The 24,075-nt window shown below is 39.3% G+C and overlaps 1 protein-coding gene and 1 long non-coding RNA gene across 6 annotated transcripts in view; one reads left to right on the top strand and one right to left on the bottom strand.

The window, feature by feature from the left end:
- Positions 1-1,630: 1,630 nt before the first annotated feature.
- On the bottom strand, positions 1,631-16,946 carry LOC140736759 (uncharacterized). The gene is made up of 3 exons (XR_012101002.1): positions 16,771-16,946; positions 7,391-7,529; positions 1,631-2,022 (listed from the first exon to the last, which is right to left on the bottom strand). It is a non-coding gene; the product is annotated as an uncharacterized lncRNA (long non-coding RNA).
- Positions 16,416-24,075, top strand: part of LOC140736757 (zinc finger protein 644-like) — a 123,695-nt gene continuing 116,035 nt past the window's right edge. Inside the window, exon 1 of one of the 5 annotated variants that reach the window (XM_073062654.1) lies at positions 16,416-16,499. The gene's annotated coding sequence lies outside the window, so the exon portion shown is untranslated. Of the gene's footprint in view, positions 16,500-16,935; positions 17,051-24,075 lie in introns of those variants that run through there. The other 4 variants (XM_073062653.1, XM_073062656.1, XM_073062652.1 and 1 more) reach the window with 4 other exon arrangements.

The raw sequence follows: 24,075 nt of genomic DNA, 5'->3' as shown, positions 1-24,075 counted from the left end.
ACGACCTGGATGTGGGGTTAGAAGGGTGGGTTGGCAAGTTTGCAGACGACACAAAGGTTGGTGGTGTTGTAGATAGTGTAGAGGATTGTCAAAGATTGCAGAGAGACATTGATAGGATGCAGAAGTGGGCTGAGAAGTGGCAGATGGAGTTGAACCCGGAGAAGTGTGAGGTGGTACACTTTGGAAGGACAAACTCCAAGGCAGAGTATAAAGTAAATGGCAGGATACTTGGTAGTGTGGAGGAGCAGAAGGATCTGGGGGTACATGTCCACAGATCCCTGAAAGTTGCCTCACAGGTAGATAGGGTAGTTAAGAAAGCTTATGGGGTGTTAGCTTTCATAAGTCAAGGGATAGAGTTTAAGAGACATGATGTAATGATGCAGCTCTATAAAACTCTGGTTAGGCCACATTTGGAGTACTGTGTCCAGTTCTGGTCGCCTCAGTATAGGAAGGACGTGGAAGCATTGGAAAGGGTACAGGGGAGATTTACCAGGATGCTGCCTGGTTTAGAGAGTATGGATTATGATCAGAGATTAAGGGAGCTAGGGCTTTACTCTTTGGAGAGAAGGAGGATGAGAGGAGACATGAAAGAGGTGTACAAGATATTAAGAGGAATAGACAGAGTGGACAGCCAGCGCCTCTTCCCTAGAGCACCACTGCTCAGTACAAGAGGACATGGCTTTAAGGTAAGGGGAAGGAAGTTCAAGGGGGATATTAGAGGAAGGTTTTTCACTCAGAGAGTGGTTGGTGCGTGGAATGCACTGCCTGAGTCAGTGGTGGAGGCAGATACACTAGTGAAGTTTAAGAGACTACTAGACAGGTATATGGAGGAATTTAAGGTAGGGGGTTATATGGGAGGCAGGGCTTGAGGGTTGGCACAACATTGTGGACCGAAGGGCCTGTACTGTGCTGTACTGTTCTATGTTCTATGGGCTCAGGGTGTCTGACACTCCGAGGGAGGAGTTGTAAAGTTTGATGGCCACAGGCAGGAATGACTTCCTATGACGCTCAGTGTTACATCTCGGTGGAATGAGTCTCTGGCTGAATGCACTTCTGTGCCTAACCAGTACATAATGGAGTGGATGGGAGTCATTGTCCAAAATGGCATGCAACTTGGATAGCATCCTCTTTTCAGACACCACCGTCAGAGAGTCCAGTTCCACCCCCACAACATCACTGGCCTTACGAATGAGTTTGTTGATTCTGTTGGTGTCTGCTACCCTCAGCCTGCTGCCCCAGCACACAACAGCAAACATGATAGCACTGGCCACTACAGACTCGAAGAACATCCTCAGCATCGTCCGGCAGATGTTAAAGGACCTCAGTCTCCTCAGGAAATAGAGACGGCTCTGACCCCTCTTGTAGACAGCCTCAGTGTTCTTTGACCAGTCCAGTTTATTGTCAATTCTCATCACCAGGTATTTGTAATCCTCCACCATGTCCACACTGACCCCTTGGAGGGAAACAGGGGTCACCGGTGCCTCAGCCCTCCTCAGGTCCACCACCAGCTCCTTAGTCTGTTTCACATTAAGCTTATGAAATAGTATGAAAAACATTGACAATATACGTGGAAAGACATGTAACTGTTTACACTTGTAAATATTTTTATATTGTGAATAAAGTTTATTTTGTTAAAATGAATATACATATTTTACAGGTAATTTCTGGCTTATTTCCCCTTCAGTTTTAGTCCTGATGAAGGGTTTTAGTTTTCTATGGATGTTGCCTGACCTACTGAGTTCCTCCAACATTTTGTGTGTGTTACTCTGGATTTCCAGCATCTGCAGAATCTCGTGTTTACTTTTTTTCAGGTCACTCCTGAGTTTCCTTTGCTCCAGGAAAACAAACCCAGTCATCTATTCTTTCCCATAACTGAAGTCCTACAATCCAGGCAACATTCTGATAAATGTTCTCTGGGCTCTCTTCGGCACCATCACATCCTTCATTTGGAGTGGCAACTTAGCTCAAGGAGTAAAGGCTTGTCTAGCCTGGAAGCAGCTCTCCAATCTTGGAGCACACCCCCTAGAAATTAATGAGAAAGGTACAGAGTTCAAGATCAAGTTTAAGTTCAAGTTTATTGTCGTCTGACTAATATACAACCAGCATTCCTCCAGACCACAGTGCACCCACAATACATATATCAAACACAACACATAAAACGTTACCACAAATAAGTTAATGAAATATCATTAAAAGTGCATGTATTGCACAGCACAAGTAATAGTACAGAAAACAGTGAACAGCTCGCTGTCCTAGTGACAAGACCTCGGTGGTGGCAGGGTATACATTAGTCTCTCAGCCTGAGGGAAGAAGCTGATTCCCAGTCTGGCAGTCCTAGTCCTGATGCTTCTGTACCTCCTTCTTGATAGTAGTGGGTCAAAAAGATTGTGAGATGGGTGGTAGGGATCCTCAATGATGCTTTTGGCCCTTCATATACAACACTCCCAGTAAATGTCACAATTGGTGGGAAGGGAGACCCCAGTGATCCTCTCGGCAGTTTATACTGTCCTCTGTGGGGTCTTGCAGTTCTATGGCTTGCAGCTTTTGTACCACATTAACAGCCAGACAGGACACTTGATGGTGCTCTTGGAGAAAGTTGTCAGAATGGGGCAGTAGCCTTGCACGCATCAACCTCCTCAGAAAGCTGCTGTGCTTTCTTGACTAATGGGGACACATGGGTTCAGGTTAGATTGTCTGCTATGTGCACACCAAGGAACTTTGTGCTCTTTACTCTCTCCACAGCAGAGTCATTGATATGCAATGGAGAATGGTCAAACTGCACCTTCCTATAGATCACAATCATCTTATTTGACATGTCTAAGTTGAAACTGAGGTTGTTGTTCTTACACCATTTGATATGCCTCTTTACCTTCTCTCTGTATGTTGATTCATCATTGTTGCTGATGAGGTTAACCACTGTATATATCATCAGTGAACTTGATTATGTGGTTTGAGCTGTATCTGGAAGTGCAGTCGTGAGTCAGCAGTGTGAACTTCACCAGTGCTCATCATATCGGAGTTTGAGAGTTGCTACCAACTTGGACTAACGGGGGTCTTTCCGTCAAGGTGTCCAAGATCCAGTTATAGAGAGGGGTGCTAAATCCCAATGAGGCCAGTTTACCTGCCAGCCTCTGAGGGATGATCATGTTAAACTCTGAGCTGATGTTGATGAACAACAACCTGGCGTTTGAGGAATCATTTTCTCGATGGGTCAGGACAGAGTAGAGGACTGAGGCGTCAGTGCACCAGTTTGAGCGGTAGGCAAGCTGGAAAGGGCCTGATGTAGCTGGAAAGTGCGATTTAATGCAATCCATCACCAGCTGCTCTCAGCACTTCATGATTGTTGAGGTCCGTGACACTGGGCAGTAATTGTTTAGGCCAGTTACCATCGCTCTCTTAGGCACTGGACTGATGGTAGCTGTAGGGACAGTGGACTGTTGCAAAAAGATATTAAAGATGTCCATTAAAACCTCTGTTAGCTGGGCTGCACAATCCCTCAGCTCTGATCAAGTATTTTGACCAGTCCAAGCAACACACACAAAATGCTGGAGGAACTCAGCAGGCCAGGCAGTGTCTATGGAAAAGAGTACAGTCGACATTTCAGGCCAAGACCCTCCATCAGGACTGGAGGAAAAAAAGATGAGGAGTCAGAGTTATAGGATGGAGGGAGGGGAAGAAGAAACACAAGGTGATAGGTGAAACTGGGCGCAGTGGAGGGGTGAAGTAAAAAGCTGAGAAGTTGATCGGTGAAAGAGATATAGGGCTGGAGAAGGGGGAATCTGATAGGAGAGGACATGGAAGAAAGAAAAAGGGGAGGAGCACCAGAGAGAGGTAAGCAGATAAAGTGAGAGAAGGAAATGTGAATGGGGAATGGTGAAGAGGGGGCATTACTGGAAGTTCGAGAAATTGACCGTGGTATGGAGCGAGGGCCCACTCCGCGCATTAGGCTGTAACTGTGCAGCACTTTCATTTCCTGCTTGCTAATGAGGTAGATTTGGAGATTTTATTGTTCTTTATGATCAGTGGTGTTTTTTGATCTTAGAAAAGACGAATAGGACAAGAAATTTCACTATTTATTGGTGCCAGAGAGGCCATTGCAACCATGTGCGCTGCAATCTTTTTGGTTTTTTCATTGTGTGGATTTGCAATAACCTGGTGGTCTTGATTTGATGTTGAAGTAGAACCCTAATTTATCTGTATGATTGGTTCTTGATATATTTTCAAACACCTAAGACCAACAAAAAAAATTGCATAACCATTTAGAAGGACAATTAAGGTAAAATCATGTTGATGTGGGGGTGGAATTTCATATGGCCATACTTGTAGGGTGGATCTTCTTTTATAATGGGATGTCAGTAAACCAATAGATTTTAATGGTAATCAGACAGCTTTTATTTTCACTTCTTCAGGCCTTTCCCATGAGTAGAATTTAAATTGAAATCCTCTCAAAATTGCTGTATAAGGCATATGAAATGTTGAAATTGACCCCACATCCACCATTTACACTGGCAGCTTATTCCACACTCTCACCACCGTCTCATGTTCTCCTTAAATATTTCACCTTACACCCTTAACCCATGACCTCTAGTTGTAGTGTCCACCAACTTCAGTGGAAAAAGCCCGCTTGCATTTACCCTCATAATTTTATACACCTCTATCAAACCTCCTCTCAGCCTTCTACGTTCTAGGGAATAAGGTCCTAGCCTATTCAGCCTTTCCCCATAACTCAGGTCCTCAAGTCCTGACAACATCCTTGTAAATTCTTTTGCACTCTTTCTATCTTATTTACATCTTTCCTGTAGTAGGTGACCAAAACTGGACATAATGCTCCAAATTAGACCTCACCAATGTCTTATACAATTTCAACATAATATCCCAACTCCTGTTCTCAGTACATTGATTTACGGAGGCCAGTGTGCCAAAAGCTTTCTCTATGACTGCATCTACCTGTGAAACAATTCTCAAGGAATTATGGATCTGTATTCCCAGATTCCTCTGTTTCACCACATTCCTCAGTGCCCTACCGCTCACTGTGTAAGACCTACTGTGTTAGAAATCTGAAAGTGCAACACCTGACACCTCTCTGCATTAAATTCCATCTGCCATTTTCAGACCATATCTCTAACTGGTCCAGATTCTGCTGCAAGCTTTGAGCTTTGATTAACATTTCAAAACTTGCAATTCTTTTTCCTTGATAAATTAACTATCAATAATGTGTTGACACTGCTTAATCTTTATGAAAAAAGATATTATCACCTTTGGCACTGGGTTAGTTGAGGGGTCAGTGAAACAGATGCTCGGAAGAATTGTCTGTGATACATGTTAGTCTCGTCAAACAATGTCACTATAAATTAGAGCAATTTGCCTACTTTACTCATGCACAAATGTGCAAAGCAGTTTTACCTTGGACAGATTACACCAGCGATCATTTCAGGTAAAATTATGCCCACCAGGAATTGTGTATCTACAACCTGACAACCTTCTGATACCACAGACACAAAGACATGACAGGTCAGGTTGTACATTGTAATTTTCTCTATTTGTCATTATATATTGCAACTTTTAATTTTGATCACAAACAAGAGAAAATAGATAGATAGATAGATAGATAGATAGATAGATAGATAGATAGATACTTTATTCATCCCCATGGGGAAATTCAACTTTTTTCCAATGTCCCATACACTTGTTGTAGCAAAACTAATTACATACAATACTTAACTCAGTAAAAAAATATGATATACATCTAAATCACTATCTCAAAAAGCATTAATAATAGCTTTTAAAAAGTTCTTAAGTCCTGGCGGTAGAATTGTAAAGCCTAATGGCATTGGGGAGTATTGACCTCTTCATCCTGTCTGAGGAGCATTGCATCGATAGTAACCTGTCGCTGAAACTGCTTCTCTGTCTCTGGATGGTGCTATGTAGAGGATGTTCAGAGTTATCCATAATTGACCGTAGCCTACTCAGCGCCCTTCGCTCAGCTACCGATGTTAAACTCTCCAGTACTTTGCCCACGACAGAGCCCGCCTTCCTTACCAGCTTATTAAGACGTGAGGCGTCCCTCTTCTTAATGCTTCCTCCCCAACACGCCACCACAAAGAAGAGGGCGCTCTCCACAACTGACCTATAGAACATCTTCAGCATCTCACTACAGACATTGAATGACGCCAACCTTCTTAGGAAGTACAGTCGAATATGCAGATGCTGGAAATCTGAGCAACACACACAAAATGCTGGTGGAACTCAGCAGGTCAGGCAGCATTTAGAAAAAGAGTACAGTTGAGGTTTTGGGCCGAAATCCTTCGGCAGGACTGATCTCCAACTTTCGTTCAGAAAATGGTAAACAGCTTGCAGCACATGGTAGATTGAACACGGATGATACATTAAGTGATAGGTCAACAAATTGACATTAAGCATTGCATTATCACTTTCCACATTTGCTAGCTGACTGGCTGAGAGTTCCCAGCACCTTCTGGTTTTAATTCAGATTTACAGCATCTGTAGTTTTTGATTTCTAATTTCTAAGCATTTCACTTTATCTTTTATTTGGAGGTCAAGTTTTTTAGCTATGCAATGAAGTTTGTATCACTTATAATGTGCTCATTCTTTTTCTGTTATAGCCCATGATTCAGTGCAGAGATGTCTTCAGTAGAGCATGAAACCTCCTTAATAGTATCACAACTATTATCACATAAATCTCTCAGACAGGAATCCTATAAATCACTTCAGCAGTGAGAAAGTAGCTGTGGAAGGCACAACACTGGTACCAAACTACCCACAATCAAGGACATATAGAGAAAGGTGCTAGAACAAGGCCAGTAACATCATGAAGGATCCCACCCATTCTGCTCGTAGACTGTCGCACTTTCATCGGGGGGAGGCTACATAGCATCTATGACAAAATCACCAGACTCAAAAGTACTACTTCCCCAAGCAGTAAGGCTGATTCACACATCCACCCACTAACCTACCCCACCACAGCCCCCACCACTACTACTACTTTATCACTTCCTGTCAGTCACCTTATGTACAAAGGTTCTTGTGCCTAGTATCAACTTATGGACAAACAATCAATCGATGTATATAAGCTATCTCATGTAGTTACATTTATTGTTTTTTTTACATTATTGTGTTCTTTTTTTGTGCTGCATTGGATCTGATCTAACAATTACTTTCTTCACCTTTACACTTGTGTACTGGAAATAACATTAAGCAACCTTGAATCTTGAATCAAAGATGGTAGAGTAATATCAAAAAACTCCTGGGCTGCCCTTATATTACTAAATTCTGCCCATTTTTCCTTTGTTTTTAAAATTTCCTCTTTTAAAGCAGGGTATTAGACATAATGGAAAGTTAATTGTTTATTGACAAGACATAATAGTCATACCTAAATATATGTAATACGCTCCACCAAATGTACATTAACTAGCATTTTACAAAAAAAAAAATCCTGTTGATGTGCTGAGTAGGCAGGCAGGTAAAAAGCAGTCCTGGATTAGGAAACTGTAGCAACAGCCATCAGGAAGCTGGAAAGAAGAACAAGCATTGTCTAAGTGTTTAATTTTCAACTTTGGCTCAGAATCAGTTCCAGGTCATTTGGTCTTCCTGTCACAGATTGAATTCCATAGCCAGCATGCCCTCATCAGGTAAATATTATTCCTGGTGATTTACAGGTTCTTCATTATTTTCTGCACTTGTGCTTTGTGCTGTAGGGTTCTGATTATTCCCCTCTTCATAAAACTCAGCTAAACCCCAAAAACCATGACAGTATCATATCTTATTTGTTCATCAGCCTTGCCCTTGCATTAATTTTCTGTCACCTGGGTTCATGTGAAAAGGTGATAAGGAACAGCAAGTTTTTAATACAATCACCTTTGCATTTAAACCTCTGCAATGTCTTTACCTTTTTCCATCACTGTAGTCTGCTAGAGATATCAAACCACTCATTCCCTAACAACTCTCTTCTGACTGAACATGTGGCACAGTGGCCCAGGAATTAGCACTGTTAGTTCAGCCCAAAGAGCCGGATTCAATTGTGGCCTTTGGTGCTGTCTGTATGCCTCTCCATATGAGGGTAGTAATAGATCGAGCATATTATGCCTAGAGATCAGTGACCGATGGTGTTACACAGGGATCTGTTCTGGGCCCCCTTGCTTTTTATGATTTTAGTGACTTGGATAAGGAAGTGGAGTGGTAGGTTAGTAAGTTTGCAAATTACATGAAGGTTGGTGGAACTGTGGATATTGTAGAATGTTGTAGTAGGTTACAACGGGACATTGATAACACGCTAAGCTGAACTGAGAGGTGGCAGATGGAGTTCAATTTGGAGTGTGAAGTGATTCACTCTGAAAGGTCGAACTTGAAGCCAGAATACAGGGTTAGTGGCAGATTCTTAACAGAGTGGAGGAACAGAGGGATCTTGATACACATCCATAGATTCTTCAAAGTTGCAACACAGGTTGATACAGTGGTTAAGAAGGTGTATGGCGTGTTGGCCTTTATTACTATAAATTTCTGGTTAGACTACACTTGGAATATTGTATTCAGCTCTGGTTAACTCGTTATAGGACATGGAATCTATAGAGAGGGTGCAGAAATTTACCAGGATTAGACAGCACGTCTCCTGAGAATGGGTTGAGCGAGCTAGGCCTTTTCTCTTTGGAGAGGAGGATGAGAGGTGACTTGATAGAGGTGCATAAGATGATAAGAGTCATCAATAGAGTGGACAGCAGGGACTTTTCTCCCGGGCAGAAATGGCTAATACAAGAGGACATAACTTTAAGGTGTTTGGAGGAAAGTATGGGGGGGGGGGGGGGGAAACGTCAGAAATAGGTTTTTTACATAGAGAGTGGTAAGTATATGGAATGCACAGCTGGGGTGGTTTACAGGCAGATACATTAGGGACATTTAAGAGATTTAGATAGGCACAGGGATGAAAGGAAAATGGACGACCACGTGGGAGGGTAGGATTAAATTGATCTTGGAGTAGGTTAAAAGGTCGGCACAAAATCGTAGGCTGAAGGGCCTGTACTAGTCTATATTCGAAACATGTTTCTCCTGGGTTCCTTCCATATACCAAGACATGGCAGGTTAATAGCTTGACTACTTTAAATTGTCCCTAATGCAGGTGGCTGAGAAGAAAGGTGTGGGATTTAATTAGGATGGAAAAGGAATAAAAAAATTGATGTAAATGGATGTTTAATGGTCAGCCTGGTTGTGGTAAGCTAAACGGCCTGTTTCTGTGCTGTTCAATTCTCTTAGCTTTATGAAAAATTCCACAATGTAAAATCTGTACGGAAGATTAAAGAACAATCCTTTCATGCATGGTTTGTGCCTTGCAGTCTCCTCTCTTCCGCAGTTTTACATTCCCATAAATAAATTGAGGCAATTCTGTCCTTTTGCATTGTCTTGTTCTTCTACTGATAGTTCCGCCTTTGGCCACAAATTTCCACCATGGTAGAAATTTATCATTGGTCGCTGGTTCCAAAATTTCTTACAATACTTGTCACCCTTTGAACTTTTGTCATAACAGTAGATTTTGACCTATTTGAAGTCTTATACTCATTTGTCATTAGCAAACTCATTAACACGTGATTCTGCAGATGCTGGAAATTCCGAGGCAACTCACACAAAATACTGGAGGAACTTAGCTGGTCAGGCAGTATCTTCTGCTTCTTCTTTGGCATACCTTCAAATATCTGACTACAAGATCACGCCTCTGATATCTCCTTTGTTTGCACAGTGTCTTTAAGTTAGTGGCCTCCGTGGAACATATTTCTAAAAAGCTTTTCTAAAGAATTTTTTTCTAAATGTTAGTCTTTTCTGAATAGATGTAAATTGTTGTTAATTTGATATGAGAAAGTCAATGAATTATTTCATTTAAATATATATTGGACTTAATGTTTAATCTGCTCCATATTGTTAATTTGAGCATCAACCATATTATCTGAGAAATTGAACAAGGCTTTTTATAAACACAGCACTTTGCCATTGAACTTCTTTAAAATAATTTAGTTTTGTTGTTAGCGACATTTTCCAACCATTGCTGTCAATCTATTAGACTTTCTCCTCTTGGTCTGAAATGGGGAAATCCCCTTTTTAGCTTACAAAATAAGCACAAAAGAATTTTTCAACAATGAATCAACTTAACTAATCAAACCAACAATTTACTGTCATATAGTTTTAAGTCTTGGACTATGTTTTATTCTTCTAGAAATCAAGCAGTTGCTGTACATTAATATTCCAATGCAGAATGAATGATGGAACTAAAGACATAATGTGTGTTGGATATATTCAGAACTAAAGGCATATTTTGTGTTGGATATATTCAGATACATGTTTCATTAAATAAGCACTTCTGTTTTTAAAATTGTTGTACTGTGACTCTAAAAGAACTTTAGCTGAAATTCCTCCCAGGCATGTTGTAGTTGAACTCAAACACCACATCTCGTTTACTGTCGACTTTGATTATATCTGCATCTCTCAATTAATCTGAATTATGATGAAGACTATCTCATAAACACATATTTGGTGCTCTTAGTTGAGAAGAGGTCATGTTGTGTTATATAAAATAATGATATTGATTTACTGTATGTATATTTGTAGAGTAGGATTAATTGAGGTACTCTTGTCTGGAGATATGCTCAAAACAAGCATGACAGGAGAATCAGGTCTGCCATTCTGGATCTTTGTTGTTACTCCTGCGAACTTCAGTGGGGTGCCATACTGGAATTACTAAATTTACCCTATAAAATTAACATAAGCATCTTATGGACTGGTCAAACTTTAGCTGATTCTCACAGTTCTCTAGGTTTCCTTTGAACAATAGGATATCCTGTTACATTTTATTGGTAATGACATCAGAGTTAATTTAAACCTGCACGTCTTTCCTGTGTACAATCACATGTGAGATCCAATCATTTAAGCAGTATTCACCCATTCCTTGTTTTCATTGCACATTGCATTGTGAATATTGCTGCTGAAGAGGGAAGATGATTCAGGAAGAAGCAAAAGGCCTTCTGTTTGCCTTGAAGATGAATGAACACTGTAATTAACAATGGGTAGGGTCCAAATGTTGCCACTTATAATAGGAGAGCAATGCACTTCAGAGAAATTTGAAAAAGGAGAAACTACTTTGTATACAAAATTAAAAGGATGTTCCCTATTTAGATCTGTGAAGCAACTTCCTCAGAAGACCACAGGAGGTAATGTTTAGGAAGAGGAAGAAACAGGAAAGACTCGCATGCCAGTGCTTTCAAAGTTCAAAGTAAATTTATTATCAAAGTATCTACACCATATACAACCATGAGATTCATTTTCTTGCAGGTACCCCAGGAAAACAAAGATAAAATACTGTATAACCCATGAAAAACCACACACAACAAAAGCCAACAAATATCCAATATACAAAAGTGGTTCAGCACCAAGGCAAGAGACGCTGCTCTAGCAGCCCGACGGCTGCAGAGCAACAAATGCTCTTGAAACTGCTGGTGGCACTGTACCCTAGACTCCTGCACCTCCCACCCAATGGTAATAGCGAGAAGAGAGGGTAACAGGTCAAAAGCAGGCAGACAGGATGAGTTCAGGTGGGGAATCTTGGCTGGCACAAAGTAGTGGTGCTGAACCCACTACTTTGCAGCCACTGAAGTATCTTTGAAGTGAACTGCAAAGTAAGAAACATAACAATACATTACAAAGCAGCATGCTCCTAAAAACAGAAATGTGATAATAGCTGGAGAATATGTGTTTAGTGGTGTTGATAAAAAGGCTGGGATACTGGAAATATTCTCCTTCTGTACACTACCTGTATTATTAGAGTTTGTTTCTCCACTTTAACAAGCTCGATTCAGATACAAGGGTGCTGCTACAAACTGAGTTACAAAGAGCCATTCAATCTTGTGCAGATGCCATTAATAAAATGAAAGCCATTCAAACAGAACAGTGCAAGAGTGTGAAATCTTTGCTCCCTTAAAGCTTATCAAAACATTGGATCCATTATTTGCAAACACAAAATACTATGGATGCTGGAAATATGAAATCAAAACTGAAAATGTTAGAAATGTATTCATTCCAAATTCCTTTGATAATTCTAGATAATCAATCCACATAACTTAAGCCTTCACCATTGTCATTTAACATTTTCTGTTTAATACTTAGTCTTTTCCTTTTCATTCTTGCTCTCCATCTATATCTTGAAGGGTGTTTATAACTACCTTTTCCTACTTCTGATAAAAAGCTATTTGTTTCTTTCTCTAAAGATGCTGCAAATTTACTCAGTATTTTCAGAGTCAAGAGTATTTTGCTTCTTAAAAAACGTTTCTCTGGGTCTATAAAAATTCCTTTTAAGTATGTGCTTTAATCTTGACAAACTTCAACTCATTCAGAATGATGTTGCACTTTTGACTAAAACCCAGATGAGAGAATACATCATTTCCATCCAAACTACTCTGCTTTGGCTTCCTGTAGAATTCTTCTAGAATTGATTCTGAAGTTATCTTACTTGTTTTAAAAGCTCTCAGTGGTCCGGGAATGGAGTACAGGTGTCCCCCGCTTTACAAATGTTCACTTTACGCCACTTCACTTTCACAAAAGACCTACATTAGTAGCCTGTTTTCGCATTACAAAGAGGATTTTAGCTTTTACGTAATTTTTTCCCATATAAATTAATGGTTCTTCGCTTTACGCCATTTCTGCCTAAGTAAGGTTTCATAGGAACGCTCTACCTTTGTAAGGGGGTGGGGGGGGGGGGAGACACCTGTATATCGCAGAATCGCTTTTGTTTTATAATCCTGCTCAAGCTCTTTGATCTTCTTCCACCGTGTCTGTAAACTTTAAAAAATCCTCCTCAAAAGAAAATTGGCAGGTTAGTTATTTTAACTATGCTCCTAAACTGAGGGACTCAATAGCTAAACTGTAAGGGATGCAAACTCAGTTGACACTTTTAAATAATAGCTTGAAAGCTATTTATTTAATCTTGCTTTTAATTAACATAATTTTGTCTGTTATCTTCATGCTTGCATTTAATCTCATTGTAAAGCACTTTGAATTACATCATTTGAGAAAAGCATTCTACAAATAAGTTATTACTATTATTGGTAACTAGTTTGGTAAAACTTTATAACAATCTCTCCATGCAAGTGTACCTTTCCAAACAATATCTATGTGTAGTCTCACCAAGGGCTGTAAAATTGTAGTATGATAATCCTTGCTTCTGTATTCAAAACTTCTTGCTATGCTAGCCAAATTATCACTTAATCTCATCACACTCTAAAAGGAAGACTAGACTTGAGAAACTAAATGGCCTGCTTCTATTGCTAGGTTCACTTTTGTCTCCTGTTTCACTATTCAGAGCCCCAAATTCAGTTCTCATGTTAAAATGTGAAGCTGATCCTTCCTTCTATTCACTTTGCTATCTGAAGCAATACACTATCCTCTGCTCATGGTGACCAATGATAGGTTAATTGATTTTCTGAAACGACTGAAGTATTATTCTGAGTTTCCATGATCCTTCCAGTTCAAATTTCCAACCCATTCCAAATTTGATTCTTAACCATGTTTAATAAGACATAAGACATTGGAACCAAGTTAGGCCATTCGGCCCATTGAGTTTGTTCCACCATTCAAATCATGGCTGATTTATTTTCCATTTCAAACTAATTTCAACCTAATCATTTTCGATTAGGCATTTTCCTACTAAATGTTGACTTCAACTGCTTCATATAATAAATCTACTTACAAAGTTTTAACAGCACATATATTAGTAATAGTTCTGCTGGTGTCATTTAAGAATAATTTTTTACTGCTCTGTATGTCCTATTACTGTGTCCTTTTGCCTTGTACAACATGATTTTATTAACCACTCATCTTCCATACTATCAAGTCATTTCATTCATAAAGATAAAAAGCTTGATAAATTTAGCAGGTCAGGCAGGCCCCATCTGTGGAAAGAGGAAAGTTAATGTTTAATACCAGGAACCTTTCATCGGAACTGAGAAAGTGCTTTCATTTTGACTGTATGGCTCCTCCATCTATCACTTCTTGTGCTGGATCTCAAAGTTCTTAGAGTACTGATGAACAACGAATGATCTAAAATGTTAAAGTTTTCTTTTTCTAAAGATGCTAAATAAGTATTTCCAGCTGTTTGTTTTAGATTTAGATTTCATGCATCCACAGTATTTTGCTTTTGCCTTGCTGTCTCTTGCTGCCTTCACGTGAAATTCATCTCTGACAGCCTAGCCTTTCCCTTGCTCTTACCTAAAAGCTTCATTGCATGCCTAACTTTACCTCACTCTTTGAATGGCTGTTTTCTTGATGCTCACTCTTTACAACTGCACAGAGGTGAACCTTTTCTGCAAAATTTTTGGCCCCTGGGATCTGACTGTTAACATGGTGATTGTCATTATGCACTCTATAATATTAAATATGAAGTTACTAATATTAAAACATTTTACAATACTATAAAAGGTCTGGTTTAACACAAAAGAAACCTCACACATTTCCAGAGGTTTAAGACTGTGCAAGGTGATTAAAAGTGGAACAATATTCTCACTGAGATCGCAAGTACAAAAGAGATTGCTTCCTTCTATTATGCATTACCCTGGAAATGCACCAAGTAAGCTCTTGCAATTGCATCAGGTGATTGACCAAGAACCTTTACAGATCTATGTTGAAGAACTCTTCAGGTTCAAGATCCAGAGAAGTGTTGAAAGTTTTTCAAGTTGGATAGCTTCAAACAAGTGGGGTTTTTTAATTGATGGAATATCTATTACTGAGTGGGTTGTGATTGTGTGGATTTTTCCAGCCTAGAGTGGTGTAAATTCTCAGTCACTGAGTTAATTCAACATCGTGGTTGAATGATTTAGGAACATTACAGTAATCAAGAGAAGAGATGATCAGGCAAGAAAGTGGACAAAGTAGGTCAGCCAGGAGACCAAATACTTGTAAGTCACAAACCCAAGTATTTGGCTCTGTACTTAGTAGTCGAACATGGCCTAATGTTCTTAATGTGATGTGTCCTTGGTATAATCTGCATTCCCAAGAACCTTTCCCTCAAAAACCAACATGTCTATATCTTTTAAGTACTATAAAAATATTTACTATTGGCATCAGTAACTTTAGCTGGTCAAACATGCTAAGTAAAGGTGCAACATACTCAGGTAACATCTCTATCATACTTTGTATCTGCCCTTGTGCTTGTGTCTTGTTTCAGTGGTCCAAAGCAATTTTTCACACTCACCTGATTCTTAATAAAAACTAAATATTTATTGCTTTATTAAATCCGGTTCTGATTCTCTTTGCTGTTAACCTTTGGATCAATCTTAGTGAAGGTTTTCTTAATTTACCTTTGGCCATTTTCCATTTGAAACTTAAAATGTCTTTAATTGGTCAGAGATAAAGATTAGCTTTGTTTGTCACATGTACATTGAAACACTGAAACATACAGGGAATTGAATTGTTTGCATCAACAACCAACATGGATATCCTGCATGTGTTTGGCACCAACATAGATAGCATGGTCACAAATTACAAACCCTAATCCAAACATCCTTGGAATGTGAGAGTGAACCAGAGCGCCCAGAGGAAATCCACTCAGTCACATAGAGAACGTATAAACTCCTTACAGACAGCAGCAGGAATTGAACACTGAAAGCCAGTGCTGTAAAATGTTATGCTGACTCTACACTGACATGCAGCTTAATGAATGTCTGTGAAGTTACCTGTTGAATTACATTGTTTCTATTATATAACATAAATACAATGTATTTATTTTCTGTAAAACAAACAATATTTTCCTAAGTGTATTGTGTACTACCTGAAGTACATAAGGAAGAGCTAAAAATAACCATTTGATTTCAGAGAGATAAAGATCAGGTGCCTGAAAACATATTACTATTGGTTAATTTGTTGGAATTTAAGCTTCCATAAGTATGACGAAAGGTATAAGTTGTTTGAAGGTAATTAAGCCTATATTATATATGAGCAGTTGAATTGTCAATAATTTCTTTTAATGCTACCTAGCACAAGCAGTTGTTCTCCAAATAAAGGCAAATAGATCACTACCCCAGTAAATATTTTCCTGTGTATTACTTCAGAATTTATTTACAATAGTTTAATTACAAAATATGCTTGCAGGTTATTTATTATAAATGTGGATGTTACAATTTGTTTACATTGATACTATATATATGCTAGGTATAGAAAAATTATGTAGGATTGCATTGCTATTGGAGCTTTCTCATCTGGATGTTTAATTATTTTCTCCAAATAAAACTAATTTTATTTGGCTGGCCTCATTTCCCGAGGGCTCTGGCTTCCCAACGTTTCATTAAGGGGTGGGAGTATGTTGGTCTGAAAAGCTGGCCCAACAGCCAAGAATTATTGCTCTCTTGGAGTGGGGTGAAAGAAGCGTCGAGTTTCCTTGGTCTTGACGCGTTTCTCTTTAGCACCTGCCTGCTTTTAATGCCGCGGTGAAGTTCACCCAATGCTGCCAGAAAAGGGTAGGATCCTATGTAATTTCGGATTATGTTTGCGCGTGGAAAGGGAAGAAGAGCCGTGCCAACGCTTGGCCAGGAAGCCCACCACCATTTGCGTTGCTACTATTACTACGGTTGCCGCAGCTGCCACTCCAACCAGCGCAGAGCCACCGAGCTGCAACTGCCCGGCGAAGAGCTCCAGTTCCGCCACACCACGCACAGCGGCCGGACAAAGCTTTCGCCTCGGCAGCCGTTGCCACCGGGGGGAGGGGGGGAAGGAACCCAAACACCTTACTTGATCTTTTTTTGGTAGCTTCCTCTCTTCCAAAATAGTTGCGTTACAGAAGACAGCTTGAGCTTGGCTCCGGCCGGGCTATGAGGGGGTGGGGAAAGGGAAGGGGGAGGGCTCGGGCTTTTCCCAGCGCCATCTCTCCTTCCCTCCCTCCCGCCGCCATCTTCGCACAATAGTAAAGCAAAATGGCGGCGCTGGAATGGATGGAGGACGAGCGCTGACAATAATAAAACAACATACACAGGCAGCCCGGCCACTTCGCGCACCTTCCCTCGTGCCAAAGGTACGTGCCCTTTTCTTCTTTAAGAAGAAAGCAACAAAACTTTCGTGCCGCCGGAACTCAGCGGCTCGCTTGGCGCTCGGGTTTGACGGTGGTTGTTCCGTTTGGATGTTTTTTCTTCTGAAGTACATGTTTCGTGTGCCAGCCTCCCTCCTCCCCCCCTCCCCTCCGCCTTGCCCAGCTTCTTGGTTGGATTGTGGCGTTTGGGAGCAGCGAACACGGTAGCGTGACATGTTCATGCTGACACAAGCCTGGCGGCATGGGGCACACACACCGCTTCCATGTCTTTCTTGCCACGCCAACATGACATTCCGGACCAATTCGAGGGGTTATTGCCAACCCCCAGCAGGCAAAATAAATAATAAAAAAGTTAGCTTTTAAATCTCTTTTTGTTTCAAATTTTGAGCCTAAAGGCATTAAATGCTCTCTTTTCGAGTTGGTTCTGCAACTCCATGCACTCGCACACAAAGTAAAATCATTCTTTGATTCTGGGCAAAACGGGAGAAACATTAGGAAAATGTTGAAGGAATTAAAAGGGTTTGTACTTTGCAGCTTTCTATTCCATCCTCTTCAACTTGGATTGCTAGTCTTGAAGTATGTCCCATGTATGCTAATGCTAACATTTAATTTGCTTGGTATTTGATGTTTTGTTACCAAAGAATACCATCAAGGCCAATGATATACCTGTACACAGCATTAACCTTTGGATTCCAGTGCATGTTTTTAAAATACTGCAATAGGATAATGACTGTTAGGAGGGTCAGAAAGTAAATTAAATGTAGATAATATGAAGTTTTGCTGCATAAGTTTATGTTTTAAATGTTTGCACAACTTTTGCAAGCTGTAAATTTTTCTATCAAGACTTTTGGGTGCTTTTGATGGTAACGGTTTATAATTCTATTTTTAAAATGTGAGGTGGTTAAAAGTTCACTGCTGTATAACAATGTAAATTTCAAGTTTTAATTGTGAGGATGTTACCTTAGTTTAGAAATGCAAAGGTGTAGTAGTTCATTGTCTTAGTTTTTAAAAATTGGTAACGTCTGTTTTCCTGCCTGATCTTAAGTACACCCTAGTTAATATTGGGTCTAAAATTATCTGAATTGAGGATTGGTAGTATGACATGTACTCTATGGCTAAAGAACTGCTTTGAATTATATCAGTTATTTTGTAGACACATGCTATGTCCAGTTTGTACATAATAGGGTTTCATAAATGGTGCTTGAGTACAATCTTATTGACTGCTGAGGGTGATGTTAGCCATTCTGGCTTTTCTGGATGTACATTATAAAAGCATGTGGTTTTCATGGTTTCATTGTTGTGCTCTGCATCTTCTTAGATTTAAATTGAATTTCATAGTGTAAGACTTCATAGATGTGGGGGAGCTTGTAACATACGGAATGCTTAGCTCTTTACTTATCAGTCCGTTTATAGTTGACACAACTGTCATAGTTGCTTTCATATTTCAAATATTTACAATGTTTTTGAGGCCTAGGTGTAATGTTGACCCTCAAATAAAGGTGTAGTGAAGATTAGCAGTTTTCGTTGAAGATTTAGCAAATATTTTGTCATTTAAATTTTTGTTTAAAAACTTAATCTTACTGATAGAAGATGGATTATTTTGATGCACTCAGAAATATCACTTGATAGTCATCACTATCTATTTAAACTGATCTGTTAGCATAGTTCAAAAATGTCAATTCACATCATTTAACTGACAGAGAGCAACAAAGATTTGAAGGCAAGAGATTGGGGCTGAGAGGAAAATTGGATCAGCCATGATGAAATGGCAGAGCAAACTCAATGGGCCAAATAGCCTAATTCTGGTCCTATATCTTAAGCTCTTTGGAATTGGTGCATTGTTTATCCAGTCACTTTCTTTTTTAAAAGTTGGGAAGGGTTTTTTTTGGAAGTGATCTATGATTTTAAAAAAATCAACATTGTAAAACAGCAATTCAAAAATGTTTTTATATTCAAATTGCTGAAATTTAAATATAGTATTTGAATGTAATATTTGAAATTTGAATATTTTAGAAATTATTTTGGAAAATATTTGTATTTTGGCTCTACGTTTAAACAAGTTACTCAGGTGAATAGGAATGGAAATAAAATGTTTCCTTTCCCCTATGGTATCTATTAATATGTTGGAGAAAAAAAACTGTATATGCTCTATTAACTGTTTCATTCTTACCTTTACTTCACATATAATGTTTTGAATTTCATGGATAATCAAAGCCAAGTTTATTGTCACATCCATAAGTACATGTATGCTGATTTTGGTGCTCTTGAATAAACATTCCAATTTATTGCAAACCTGATGAAATTGTACATGATAAAAATAATTACATTTTTCTGGATAGATAGATATTTTATTGATCCCGAAGGAAATTAGAAGTGCACAGATATACAAATATTAGAAGAGCAGTAAGAAAGAATAAAAAAGTAAGTTACCTCAAACAGTCTAACTGGAGGGGGTTATCCCTTCCTGGGCTATAGGTTGACGCATTATTGCCGAGGGTAAGAATGACCTCGTATAGTGCTCTTTGGAGCAGTGCAGTTGTCTTAGTCTACTAATGGTGCTCCTCTCTTCAGCTAAGGTGGCATGCAGAGGGCAAGAAACATTGTCCAGAATTGCCCGATTTTTTTTTTCCATAGGGTCCTTTGTTCTACCACAGCCTCCAGTATGTCCAGTTTAACTCCTATAACAAAGTCAACCTTTCTAATCAGTTTATTGAGTCTTTTGGCATCACCAGTGTTCTCTGCTGTTGATTGCTTTTCTTTATTTCTGAGGAGACCAGTGGTCATCACTCAATTTTCAGCATCAAATGTATACCAGCATTTATTGTACATCGATAATTAACTTTGAGTAGGCAATGCATCATTATCTCAAAATGCAGTCCTGTGACCATGAAGGGTACTGCTGGAGAGCTATGAGAGAACTGAAAGGTTTTAACCCAATAATGACTCAGGAATGACGCTACCCTCCCATTTTGCAATACTGTGTAGTGTGGAGTTGAAATTTGAAGTCATGACATTCCATGGTGCTTGTTGCCCTTGTCTTAGATTGTGGGTTTGGAACGTGCTATCAGAAAATCTTTTGTCGTTTGCTGTATGTCAGTCATCTACATTGCAAAAGGGTTGGAATATAAGGAAAATAACTTTTTTCAAGATATTATGTACTTTTACTCTCTTGTGAATCAATATGTTTCCATTAGATGCTCTACGTGGGGGATACTATTGTAATAACTGATGAAAGAGCTGCTTCCTTTGTGGAAACCATTGAGTAGGATGGCTCTATTCTTAAGTTTATATGAAAAATGATCTCATTGAAAGATGAGGATCTATGGGGGACTGACAGATGCTGAGTGTTTTCCCCTTGGCTTGAAAATATAGAACCAGGGTTTTTTTTTTGTCGTGATAAAAGGTCAGTCTTTCAGGGCTAAGGCACAAAATTTTATGTTTGAGTGTTATGAATCTTAATAGCATTCTGTATCCTGTGGAGGCTCCATTGTTGAGTATTTTTAACATCAGAGTTGTTAAAACACTTAAGCCAGTTTGTCAGCTGTCAAGTTCGTGCCAAATCTCTGCAGAACATTCAGTGGGCTCTCTATCCCCTTCATCACAAGGTAAGCCTCTACTTCCTCAGAGGAGGCTGAACAAATTTGCCATGTCCCCTTTGACCCTATCCTATTTCTATCGCTGTACAATAGAAAAAATCCTATCTGAATGCATTAATGCTTGGTATGGAAACTGTTTTGCCTGTAACTGCAAGAAACTATAGAGTTGTGGAGCTAACTTAGCACATCACAGAAACTAGCCTTTCCTCCGTGGACTCTTCTTCTTGCTGCCTCAGCAAAGCAGCCAACATAACCAGAGACCCCACCTACCCTGGACAGTCTCTCCTCCCTCCCCCCCCCCCCCCCCAATGGATGGAAGATACAAAAGCTTGAAAGCACATGTTATCAGGCTCAAGGACAGTTTGTATCCCATTAGTAGAGAACTCTTGAGCTCACAGTATACCTTATCATCTACTTTGTAGCCTTGTACATTATTGTCTGTCGACACTGCACTTTCTCTGTAACTGAAACAATTAATTCTGCACTCTGGTATTTCACCTTGTACTTCCTGAATGCACTGTTGTAATGAATTGAACTGTATGAGCAAAATTCAAGACAAATTTTTGACTGTTCTATCAAAAGTAGTGGATTTGGCCCAGTATATCATGGGTAAAGCCCTCCCACACCATTGTGCACGTATATATGAAACGCTGTCGTAGGAAAGCTGCATCCATCATTGGAGATCCCACCTAACTAGGTTATGCTCTCTTCTTGCTGCTACCATCAGGTAGAAGGTACAAGAGTCTCAGGACTCGCACCACCAGGTTTAAGAACATTTTCTACCCCTCAACCATCAGGCTCTTGAATAAAAGGGGATAACTCCACTCACTTGCCCCATCATTGAAATGTTTCTACAATAAATGATCTCACTTTTAAGGACTCTTTATCTCATAATCTCATCTTCTCGTTATTTATTTATATTTGCATTTGCACAGTTTGTCTTCTGCACTCTGGTTGATCTTTCATTGATCATATTATGGTTACTATACTATGGATTTGCTGAGTATGCCCGCAAAAAAATGAATCACAGAGTCGTATATGGTGACATGTATGTACTTTAAGAAGATTTATCCACTCCCCTTTTGAAAATGATTGTTGAATATGCATATTAGGCATTAAGTTCCAAATTTTAAGTACTTGTATTTGGAAGATCTTTTTTTTCACACTTGCTTTATGTTTTTTGCTTTTTGATTCTGTCAGTAGCAGAAACAACTACTCTTCATTCACCTTGACTGAACTCCTGATTGTACAAATGTTGTCCAACTTTCTGAAGTTTGTCCAAGTAATTGAGGTCTCTTGTCCTTGAGACAATTGCACTGAATCTTTTTTCCCCAAGGACATCCATATGGTTTTCAGATCTATCCTGCAATAGTGTGAACAGAACTGGATGTAATCCTCTGGTTGCTGCCAAACTTTTAACAAAAGTTTAACATTGTTTCCTTGTTTTTTGACTCAGTTGATAAGCAACACCCAGAATCCTGTAGCCAATTTATAAAGCTTTCTCAAATGGTTATAATACCTTCAAAGGTTTGTCATCCAGGTATTTCTCTTTTTGCACCATTATTAGAACCTGCATCTTTTATATTGGCTTTCATCATTCTACCTTTCACATTTTATCAATTCATAACTGTTTTAAGTTTCAGATGCCTAGTGTGGTCCAAATAGATTTTTGGAGATGTAAGATATTGAGGAATTGGGTTGGCCATGATCTTATTGAATGTAACAACAAGCTCACAGGGTGGAGTGTGCTGAATGTTGTCTTGCCTCTGGAGTTCCAACACTTTTGTCAATACAGTGGATTCCAATTAGTTGGGACAGGTAGGGACCAGTACATTTTGGCCTAATGACGTGGCTGTCACAGTTAGCCAAAGTTTCATGGAAATAATTAAAGTATTTTTAAAAAAATACTTAGTATTGCGTATTAGTAAAACTGTGTGTTAGTTCCTATTAGTTATCAATGGAGGAATTCATTCAGTGGCGCATTCTTTTCATTAATTGTAAATGAATGAAATCAACACAGACAGTGTAGATAATGGTCTACCTTCATTGACGATTGCATCCTCCAAATCTTCATTTTCATTGTAACGTTTGAGATGATTGTCAATACCTTCGAATTTTTCTTAGATCCTAATTTGAAGTAATTAAATAGTTTCATTTTCACTCCTGGTCATTTCTGTCATCTCCAAACCTAAATGCTTGAAACCCAGTGAGCAGAACACTTCTATAATTGTCTTATTGTTTATTTCTTGCCACTACCAGTGACAAAAGTCATTGCTTTTTGAACTCAAACACACACAACTGATGCTATGTAAAAAAAAACATTGTGTTAACCATGTTGTAGTGTCTAACGGCCACACAAGTTCACATGACTGACGAGAGTTAGAAACTATTCAGCAATAGTCTCCTGTCCCGATTAAGTGGCAGAGTGTCCCAAACTCCTCAAGGGAATCCTGGCTATTTTCTTGATTAGTTTTTGTTCTTTAATAATTGTCACAGATAAGTGGCTACCCCGATTAGCCGATTGGCCCAATGAACTGGAATCCACTGTATATTTGAATCAAGATCTCGTCCTGCACAACTTTTGAAAGACCCGTGGATAGCTATATGGATGGAAAGGTTTAGAAGGTTATGGGCCGAACTTTGGCAGATGGGATGGGATGGAACTAACTCAGATGGGGCATTCTTGGTTGGTCTGGACCAGTTAAGTGAATGGCCTGTTTCTGAGCTGTATACCTCTGTGAAGGAATGCTTGAAGGAACCTAAACTGAACACCAGAGGTTGGTTATTGGTGAGAATGCAGATGATGACTTGGAATTTACAGAGAGTGGTGGATCAGAAATGAGCCAGATTGGATTTTGCATGGTGGATCCTGTCTGGATAATTTCTTTATGTTTGCTGAGTAGATTCTGTATATGTTGCTCAACTAGAATATTTTTGCTAGAGGCACAACTATTTCTGGAATACATCAATGGTATCAGGGAAGGAATGATGTAAGGGCTTTCAGTTTTTGCTACATCCATTTGGTAGTCATTTTTAGATATTGTGGATTGAATTAAATTTATGAGGACCTGCTGGAGAAGATTGAGGTGTCTAGCAACAGACTTTTGACCGAGGATGCTCATGAGCTATGCCTTGTCAGTTTATTCATTTAAATGCTTGGCCGGTATTTATAATAGAGTTGGGCTGTCTGATCTTTGTAATTGCTTAATTGGCCCATCACCATATACAAATGGATATGGGAGGATTATAAATTGAGATTGCTTCTTCCTTTGTCCAATATTTTTCCACAGCTTTGTTACTTTTTCCAGATGACACCTCTGTTAGGATGCCCTGTTTCTGGTATCCTGTTCTGCCCTGATTGAGCCATGGATAGTAATCGAGGGATTCGCTGGGCTGTGTTTTTTTTGCAGATAC

The sequence above is a fragment of the Hemitrygon akajei genome, chromosome 12, assembly GCF_048418815.1.
Source record: "Hemitrygon akajei chromosome 12, sHemAka1.3, whole genome shotgun sequence".
Taxonomy (NCBI): Eukaryota; Metazoa; Chordata; class Chondrichthyes; order Myliobatiformes; family Dasyatidae; genus Hemitrygon; species Hemitrygon akajei.
The sequence above is the reverse complement of the archived record's forward strand: the minus strand, read 5'-3'. Positions and strand labels throughout refer to the sequence as shown.